At 41.5% G+C, this 8,304-nt stretch overlaps 1 pseudogene; it reads left to right on the top strand.

Moving 5' to 3' along the window:
- Nucleotides 1-642: 642 nt before the first annotated feature.
- LOC115140680 (chemerin-like receptor 1) lies at nt 643-3,284 on the top strand (annotated as a pseudogene).
- The last annotated feature ends 5,020 nt before the right edge of the window (nt 3,285-8,304 follow it).

The raw sequence follows: 8,304 nt of genomic DNA, 5'->3' as shown, positions 1-8,304 counted from the left end.
TATTGTTTGTACAGATGAACGTGGTACCTTCAGGCGTTTGGAAATTGCTCCCAAGGATGAACCAGACTTTTGGAGGTCTACAATATTTTCCTGAGGTCTTGGCGGATTTCTTTTGATTTTCCCACTATGTCAAGCAAAGAGGCACTGACTTTGAAGGTAGGCATTGAAATACATCCACAGGTACACCTCCAATTGACTCAAATGATGTCAATTAGCCTATCAGAAGCTTCTAAAGCCATGACATAATTTTCTGGAATTTTCCAAGCTGTTTAAATTCACAGTCAACTTAGTGAATGTAAACTTCTGACCCACTGGAATTGTGATACAGTGAAATAATCTGTCTGTAAAGAATTGTTGGAAAAATGACTTGTGGCATGCACAAAGTAGATGTCCTAACCGACTTGCCAGAACTATAGTTTGTTATTATTAACAAGAAAATTGGTTGAAGTGGTTGAATAACGAATTTTAATGACTCCAACCTAAGTGTATGTACACTTCCTCTGAAGGGGATGTAGGGGAAGAGAACTAGGGGTGATCAAAACCGTTTCCTAACTACAATATCTTATCTTGACAGGTATTGCAAGCCAAAGAACTGCTACACAATGGTGGATTCTGAAACCATTTATGGTTTTGGTTATGATTATGGGGATTATAGCAATTCCACTTGTTACTCCTCGTGAGGAGGAGGTAGCTTTCAAAACCCATAATACATGCTTCATGGAGGTTTTATGCATTTCCCTCATGGTGGTCAATGTGTTTTTTTCTGGGGGTTTGTGGGAATGGCGTGGTCATCTGGATCGCTGGTCACAATATGAAAAAGATGGTCAACACCACCTGGTACCCCAGCCTGGCCGTCTCCGACATCATATTCTGTGCCTGTCTACCCTTCAACATCATTTACCCGGAAACAAAGGAGTGGATCTTTGAGCTCTTCATGTGCAAATTCAGCTCTTTTGTGATGTTCCTGAACATGTTCGGCAGCATATTACTCCTGGTCGTCATCAGTGTTGACCACTGTGTGTCAGTGTCGTTTCCAGTGTGGGCTCAGGAACACTCCACCATTGGCAAGGCCTTTGAATTGGTGTTCCTGGTCTGGGTTGCCTATGTCGCACTGAGCATCCCCTCCTTGGTGTTCAGCGATGCCAAGACTCATGTCGGGAAGAGCAAGTGTTTCAATAACTAGACAAACCAACACAGCCACAAGATGATCACTGTAGGTCGGTTTATCAGGAGACTTGTGCTCCCATTCCTCATCCTCTGTTACTCCGTCATCATTCTGCGACTGAGGACCAACCGGATGATCAAGTCCTCCAAGCCCTTAACTTATGACTGCCCTGATAGCCACGTTCTTCATCTGCTGCCCAACCATGTCTTTGTTCTGTTTGAGTTGATCCACCAAAGCTACGACCTGGCGGTTATAAAAGCTGGACTGATGGTGGGTACCACTGTAGCCACAGCAAACATTTTCCTCAACCCAATGCTATATATTTTAATTTTAAGCAGCTCCATACTGTCTACGATGGAAGTCGTGTTCTTTGTCTCATGTTAACATAATTTCGAACAATCTACCTTTGATTTGATTTGTTTCTCTCATGAGTAAAGTCTTGTGGAGATATTGGTCACACTTTATTTGGATAATCCAGATGACACATTGTTTCTTATAAAAATAAGGGATGCAGTCGGTCTCTCCTCAACTCTTAGCCAAGAGAGACTGGCATACATACTATTTATATTAGCCCTCTGATTACAATGATGAGCAAGACGTGCCGCTCTGTGCCAGCTGCAGCTTAACTAGGTCTTTCCTTGCAACACTCGGCCACACAACTGGACAATAATCAAGCTAAGACAGGACTAGAGCTTGCAGGACCTGACACATACCGATGTAGGATCTTATTTTGAGCCAGTTTCGTACAGCAACAACAGGAAATGTGAATTTGATTTTGGATTATTCGTTTTTGTAGGGGTTGATATACATTTTTCGAAATGAAATTTCTGTGGAATTTTTCAACTTGGACTTTTTAAACCTCAAATACCTCAGGGAGATGACCAAGACCCTGATGGTCACTGATAGGTTCTCCCATCTCCACAGAGGAACTCTATCTCTGCAGCACTCCACCAACCAGGCCGTTATGGTAGTGGTCAGACAGCCACTCCTTAATAAAAGGCACATGACAGCCTGCTTAGAGTTTGCCAAAAGGCACCTAAAGACTGTCAGACCATGATGAAAACAAGATTGAACTCTTTGGCCTAAACGTCAAGCATCACGTCTGGAGGAAACCTGGCACCATCCCTACGGTGAAGCATGGGGGTGGCAGCATCATGCTGTGGGGATGTTTTTCTGCGGCAGGGACTGGGAGACTAGTCAGGATCGAGGGAAAGATGAACGGAGCAAGGGACAGAGGGATCCTTGATGACAACCTGCTCCAGAGCACTCAGGACCTCAGACTGGTGTGAATGTTCACCTTACAACTGAACCCTAAGCACACAGCAAAGACAACACAGGAGTGCTTCGGGACAAGTCACTGAATGTCCTTGAGTGGCCCAGCCAGAGCCCGGACTTGAATCCGATCGAAGAGACCTGAAAATAGCTGTGCAGCGACGCTCCCTATCCAACCTGACAGAGCTTGAGAGGATCTGCAGAGAAATGGGAGAAACTCCCCAAATACAGGTGTGCCAAGCTTGTAGCGTCATACCCAAGAAGATTCGAGGCTGTAATTGCTGCCAACGGTGCTTCAACAAATAATGAGTAAAGGGTCTTAATACTTATGTAAATTTAATATTTTTGTTTTATTTATAAATTTGCAAAACATGTATGTTTTTGCTTTGTCATTATGGGGCATTGTGTGTAGATTGATGGAAAAAAAAGCAATACCCATCCCAAAACAGCCACCTAACTGTAGCTGTCATTGGCTTTGTGCCCCGCTCCTCATCATCTTCTGCTACTCTGTCATCATCCTGCAACTGAGGATGAACAGGATGACCAGGTCCTCCAAGAACTTCAGTCATGACTGTACTGATAGCCACGTTCTTCATTAGCTGGCTGCCTTGCCATGTCTTCATCAATCAGGAGCCAGGTAATTACAATTTTCTAACTTTTATATCTAAAGATATCTGCGACTCTGGCTAGTGCAAACAGTTTTCTGAACCCATTTCTGTATGCGTTCGTGAGCAAAGATGTCAATCAGAAATGCTGGAGCTCTATAATCTCTAAAATAAAAATATATTTTTATGAGGAAGAGCGCTCTTCAAGGAGTAGAGGGACCTCTTCCTCCCAGGCTGATTAAAAAAGGTTGACAAATGTCTGATTTCCTTTCAACAAATACTGTATGTTCAGGGCAAGTGTATGCTCCGCTCCTTAAATGTTTTCAATTTTTGCCTAAAATGACATACCCAAATCTAACTGCCTGTAGCTTAGGACATGAAGCAAGGATATGCATATTCTTGATACCATTTGAAAGGAAACACTTTGAAATTTTTTGAAATGTGAAATGAATGTAGGAGAATGTAACACATTCGATCTAGTAAAAGAAAATACAAAGAAAAAACAACAATTTTTTTTTTGTATTTTTTTTGTATGCACGAGAAAGGCCATAATGTATTATTCCAGCCCAGGCACAATTTAGATTTGCTAGATGGCAGCAGTGTATGTGCAAAGTTTTAGACTGATCCAATGAACCATTGCATTTCTGTTCAAAATGTTGTATCAAGACTGCCCAAATGTGCCAAATTGGTTTATAAATAACTTTTCAAGTTAATATCTGTGCACTCTCCTCAAACGATAGCACTGTATTCTTTCACTAATAGCTACTGTAAATTGGACAGTGCAGTTAGATTAACAAGAATTTAAGCTTTCTGCCAATATCAGATATGTCCATGTCCTGGAAAATGTTCTTGTTGCTTACAACCTTACAACCTTAGCTCAACCATCCCGTGGGGGACCCATCGATCCTGTAGAGGTTTTAAGGACATGTCCATAGTGCCAATTCAATGATAAGGATTATGACAATGATTCATAGAATGTTGGTTCTATGTTATCTATATCAGCTGCAATGCAAACTACCATATGCAAAAAATGTCATCACCAAAAACGAGTAACAAATGTTGAATATTGTCTGTATGTTGACAGTCAGTAGTATTTGTATTTCCTGCCACACATCACCCATCTTATGTTTGACAGGTTTTTGTGTAATCGGATTTGTACCATGAAATGTAATTCAGCCCACCGTGCCAACATTCATCTGTCACGTCATCTGCTGTGACACTGAAAGGTCAAGTGTAATTACATATCCTTTAAAGCAGTTATTCCCAAACTTGTTATAGTCCCGTACCCATTCAAACATTCAACCTCCTGCTGCGTACCCCCTCTAGCACCAGGGTCAGCTCACTCTCAAATGTTTTGTTTTGTTGCTATCATTGTAAGCCTGCCACACACACACTATATGATACATTTATTAAACATAATAACACGTGAGGTTTTCGTCACAACCCGGCTCGTGGGAAGTGACAAAGAGCTCTTATAGGACCAGGACATAAATAATAATATAATAATAATCAATAATTTTGCTCTTTATTTAGCCATCTTACATATAAAACTTTATTTGTTCATCAAAAATGGTGAATATCTCACCACAGGTTAATGAGAAGGGTATGCTTGAAAGGATGCACATAACTCTGCAATGTTGGGTTATATTGGAGAGAGTCTGTCTTAAATAATTTTCCACACACAGTCTGTGCCTGTATTTAGTTTTCATGCTAGTGAGGGGCGAGAATCCACTCCCACATAGGCACGTGATTGCAAAGAGCCTCAGTGTCTTAACAGTGCGATTTGCCAAGGCAAGAATCTCTGAGCTTTGCCCTATCGAGAAATCTAGCGAATCCAGTTTGTGTCATCCATTTCTGAAAAGTACCTGCATAATTGCTCACCCAGCTCACTCGGATGCTTTGCAGAGAGAATAAAGTAGACGGCACGGGTCAAAATGTTGATTTATGACCCTATGTCCGGATGATGCGTACATGCCCAAATATGGGCATCCGGCCAGGACATCCTATTTCTGTTGTCATGTGTTAGAGGGTGTGTTATTTTATATCTATATTGCATCTGTTCCTTTGAAGTTGTCATGATGATTGATGTGTAGGGACCTGGTTGAACTGGGGGGGGATGTGTTTGAACATTTCATAGAGGGTGACCCCACACCCACCCTATTGTATTGCCCTTAGGCTTGTTGTCTATGAAGTAGGAATGTCCGGGGGGGTTGTATTTGAGGCAGACACATTATAAATAAAACCCAGAACAAGACATGCGGACCCAGAACACTAAATGAGATTTTTTAAATAAACATGGATTTTGTGATCAGTGGCAGAGCTTTGATGACTGTAACAACGGAAGCAGGACCTCGGCTGAAACATAGAGAAAGGGCGAAGTATAAAGCAATAATATACGATGCGCCAAAAAAGCGGTTTCTAAGTGTGTATAGAACCCAAATACCGAGACAGATAGCCGGTTAAGCGCTGCTAAAGTGAATGAGTGGTTAGCAGAGCAGGATGCATACACTTTGCATAAACCTGTACGACAACAATTTCCAGTTTTTTCTACTCATCCCTTGTCACACTTTCAGGCGGATCTACGTGACATGCAGGCCCTTGCAGATAAAAATGATGGAAATCGCTACATGCTAACGGTTATAGATATTTTCTCTAAAATAGCCTTTGTAAGGGTCTTAAAAAATAAGAGCGGGGCAGAGGTGATCCGGGCCTTTGACTCTATCTTGAAGGAAGGAGGAGCCCCCAAGAAAGTGCAGACTGATGGCGGAAAATAATTTTTTAATAATACTTATCAGAAACTCATGAAGAAGCACAATATAGTACATTTTGCTACAGGCTCAGATTTGAAAGCTTCAGTTGTTGAACGCTTTAACCTGTTGCTTCTACTCGGGACGCTTGCGTCCCAACTAGAGCTCTGGAAATGCAAATGCGCTACGCTAAATGCTAATAGTATTAGTTAAAACTCAAAAGTTCATTAAAATACACATGCAGGGTATCGAATTAAAGCTACACTCGTTGTGAATCCAGGCAACAAGTCAGATTTTTAAAATGCTTTTCGGCGAAAGCATGAGAAGCTATTATCTGATAGCATGCAACACCCCAAAAGACCCACAGGGGACGTAAACAAAATAATTAGCATTTCGGCATTACACAAACCGCACAATAAAATAGAAAACATTCATTACCTTTCACCATCTTCTTTGTTGGCACTCCTAGATGTCCCATAAACACTATTTGGGTCTTTATTTCGATTAAATCGGTCCATATAAAGCCTAGATATCGTTATATGTAGACTGTGTGATAAACGAAAAAAACATCGTTTCAAAACGTAACGTCATTTTTTAAAATTCAAAAAGTCGACGATAAACTTTCACAAAACACTTCGAAATACGTTTGTAATGCAACTTTAGGTATTAGTAAACGTTAATAAGCGATAAAATTCACCAGGAGGCGATGTAAAGATCATTAGCTGTCCGTCTGGAAAAATGTCCGGCTAGAAACTCAACGAAAATATCCGGTCCTAGACCAGAGGAGATACGGTGCCCTGCATGTGTCTGACCAAGAAAAAACTCGAAGGGAAATGACAAGACTCTAGACACCGTGTGGAAGCTGTAGGTACTGCAACCTCAGTCAATTAATTGTGGTTCACCTTTATCAATGGGTTCAAGTAGCGCATGGATATATTTTCCCATTTTCAGTGATCAGTTTTTCCTGTGCTTTTCGATGTAAATGCCGTTCTGGTAAAGCCACAGCAGTGATTTAACCAGTTTTTTAAACGTCTGAGTGTTTTCTATCCACACAGACTAAGCAAATGCATATACTATATTCCTGGCATGAGTAGCAGGGCGCTGAAATGTTGCGCGATTTTTAACAGAATGTTCAAAAAAGTAGAGGGTCGACTTAAGAGGTTAACAGAACTCTGAAGGAGCGGATGTGGCGATATTTTACAGCTCACAACGCGCATAGATATATCGATATAGTTCATAGATATATCGATATAGTTCAAGATTTAGTAAAGGGGTACAACAACAGCTACCATAAGAGTATACAGATGAAGCCCTCTGAGGTCTCTTCTGAAAACTATTTTCAAATCTTTAAAATCTGTATGGTTTGTTCCCCCTTCGCCGTGAGAAAAAATTGATTTTAAATTCATAGTGGGGGACTTGATGCGTATAACCAAGTTGAGGGGTGTTTTCCTACCGCGCATACCCCCGGTCTACAAGTTAAAAGATTATGACGGGGAGCTTATAGAGGGATCTTTTTATGAGAACGTGGAGGAGATTCTAGATCAAAAGAGAGAAAGGGGTAAAAAAAAAATGGGTGCTGGTCCGCGCCAAAAACTGACCCCAAAAGTTCAACAGTTGGGTATTAGAGCACGATGTGGTGGAGGCATCGGGGGTTAACTTAAACCCTCATGCATTATAAATACAACATCATTCGCGTGTTGTTATGCAGGTGAGTGAGGACCCAAAAGCGCTTTAACAGAAACAGAGTCTTTTAATGTCAAAACACAGGGAAGACATAGATCCTCTTCAGATGTATCGATTGACAACATAGACAACCCGCAGAGAGGGCGACAAATAAATCATAAAGTCCTCTGATCTTAACAGGAGAGTCCCCTTCTAGCAGCAGAGGAGAATAGCAGGGTTAGCGGCGACAGACTGCTGGTCTCTACGGGTAGGCGCGGGTTGTAGAGGACAGAGGTACCTGATCACACGTAGCATCTGATGAAGAGGCAGATTACGACAGGACAGGACAAGGGTGAAGCAAACGAGAATCTGACAAAGACGGAAGCAGAAACAGAGAGAGAAATAGAGACCTAATCAGAGGGAAAAAGGGAACAGGTGGGAGAGGGTAAACGAGGTAGTTAAAGGAGATGAGAAACAGCTGGGGGAAGGAAAGGAAGAGAAGGTAACCTAATACGACCAGCAGGGGGAAACGAAGTGAAGAGAAAGAACAGGAACAAGACATAACATGACAATACATGACACGTGTACACAGGAGTGCATCATGGAACACAGCGGCTTCTACCTGACTCTCCCCAGTAATGCGTCTGCACATATATATCGTAATAATCAGATTTCGAATTATACAACCAATTTTCCAAAGCCAATGAAGTTATCAGAGGCCTGGGAAGTAGGTCTCAGCAAGATTACATACCCTCATAGTTGGTATAATATCAAAGATAAGGACCGGGATTTTTATTGCAAAAGGATATCAGAACCTGCGAAACTTATTAAGCTTAAAAAAGGGTTCTATAGA

Source organism: Oncorhynchus nerka, linkage group LG13 (assembly GCF_034236695.1).
Source record: "Oncorhynchus nerka isolate Pitt River linkage group LG13, Oner_Uvic_2.0, whole genome shotgun sequence".
Lineage (NCBI taxonomy): Eukaryota > Metazoa > Chordata > Actinopteri > Salmoniformes > Salmonidae > Oncorhynchus > Oncorhynchus nerka.
The sequence above is the reverse complement of the archived record's forward strand: the minus strand, read 5'-3'. Positions and strand labels throughout refer to the sequence as shown.